This window comes from Molossus molossus, unplaced genomic scaffold (genome assembly GCF_014108415.1).
Source record: "Molossus molossus isolate mMolMol1 unplaced genomic scaffold, mMolMol1.p scaffold_m16_p_15, whole genome shotgun sequence".
In the NCBI taxonomy this organism is placed as follows: Eukaryota; Metazoa; Chordata; class Mammalia; order Chiroptera; family Molossidae; genus Molossus; species Molossus molossus.
This window is the reverse complement of record NW_023425350.1, coordinates 51,245,373-51,247,385: the sequence shown is the minus strand read 5'-3', so window position 1 is coordinate 51,247,385 and position 2,013 is coordinate 51,245,373.

Genomic DNA, 2,013 nt, shown 5'->3' with positions numbered 1-2,013 from the left:
CGCCGAGTGTTTATCCCCGACTCACCATCCCCCCGCCCCCAGTCCCTGCTCTTGACAGGCCCGCTTCGGCTGTGTTCCTCATTGGGCACCTCAAAGACTGCCCCGCCTCTGGCTTTGCCCGATTGGGGGAGGACATTACGACCCCGCCCCCTGCAGTCCGCTCCTTTCGCTAGTTGGTCATGCTTGACAAGGCCCAGGCTCCACCCCCTCTTTCCAATTGGTGACAAGATTCGCAACTCCGCCTCGTGCTCCTTCCCTGTTTTCCATTGGTTCTACACAGACAACCGGGCCCACTCTTGCTTTGTTAGTATTGGCCAAGTGCTACAGAAAGCAAGCCACTTCGCCTGTCTCCCATTGGTGAAGACTTCCGAAACCTACCAGCCACGATGACGTCACCCTTCTCCACGCCGGGCGATCCCTGAGTGGCTGGTAGTCAGCGGCCCCCGCTTCTCCTCCCGAGATCTGGCTGGGAGGGTCACCCCGGCGCCGGGAGCCGCTGCTGATTCACCGGCCGTCGCGGAGCTCGTCTCCACCCTGCCCCTCCCAGCTTCCTCTAGGACCTGTTGCCGGGACCTGTCCCAGGGGAAAAGTTCCGGGGACCTGCCGGCCGTCCCTCGAGTTTGAGGATGGAATCGCCTCTCACCTTGGCCATCTGTCCCCCTTGGGGTCGGAGTCGGAGCCCTGGGTCTGGCGGCCGTGGCTCCGGAGGTTCCAAAGCTTCCCAAGATCCGGGCGGCTGAGGGCCCCGCAGCGAATCCCTCTAAAGGGAGAGTGGTGCTGGCAGCCCGGCGAGTGGCCAGTGGGCTCCGGCTCCGGCATACGCCACGTAGCTGTGGTGTTTGGGGGAAAGGCCTGGCTTTTAGTTGTTAAATGCTCGTCTCTCGGCGTTTTTCTGCTGAGAAAGCGTTAGAATCGGGCGGCTGCATTCAGTACTGAGCCCCTCTCCAAAGGCATTCCCCACCACCCCAAGTGCTACTCCCTTACACGAGTGGGGTTTAAAAGCTAAGAAACGTCCTGTACCTAAAGAATGACGTCGCATACCGAGATTCTTTGACCTAAATCCCTTAGGGTCTTTCATTTCCTTTTGATTCTAGATGAAAATATGAAAATACCGCCCTGGTCGGTTTGGCTCAGCGGTTAGAGCCTCAGTCTGTGGTCCAGAGACCCGGTTCGGTTCTGAGCATGTACCTCGGTTGCAGTTTGTCCCCCGCCCTCGTTGGGTCATGCGGGAGGCAGCCACTGGATGTGTCCCTTTCACGTCGATGTTTCTCTCTCTCTCCTTCCCTCCCTCCCACTCTATCTGAACAAAATATGTCCTCGGGTGAGGATAAAAATTATATATATATATATATATATATATATATATATATATATACCCACTTTTCAAGACGGCTATAAATGGTGTGTTTGTGTGTGAGGTGGTACCAATAGATGTATAGAACTAACAAGTTTATTAAGGATTGTTCCCTAAGCCTGTCAAGGTTTCTTAAAGTTATTTTGAAACACAAGTTACACTGTTAATGACATCTTTATTTTAAAAAGTAGAAATAAAACGCCATGACTGGTTTGGCTCAGAGGTTAGAGAGTAGGCCCTCCGAACTAAAGAATCTAGGGTTCGATTCTGGTTAAGGGCAGGTACCTCGGTTGCGATTGGGTCCCCACCCTGGTCCGGGTCCTGCGTGCAGGAGACAACCAATCATGTCTGTCTCTCTGTCTCTGTTCCTGACCCCCCCCCCCATCTGAAGATGTATGGGAAAATATCCTAGGGCTGAGGATTAAGAAAAGAAAAAAAATAGAAATAAAATTTGGCAAGTTGAGAGTCCTGAATACAGAAATGAGTGAAACATGAAATTTTGCCCAGCTTTTTAAAAAAGTTTATGATTGTTGCCAATATAAGAGAATAGAGCTTACTTTGTATCAGGTAGTTTACATAAATTATCTCTAAACCTCAACCATCAGGTAAGTTAATTATCTACATTTTGCAAATGATGAGGCCCATAGAAGCTAAATGAC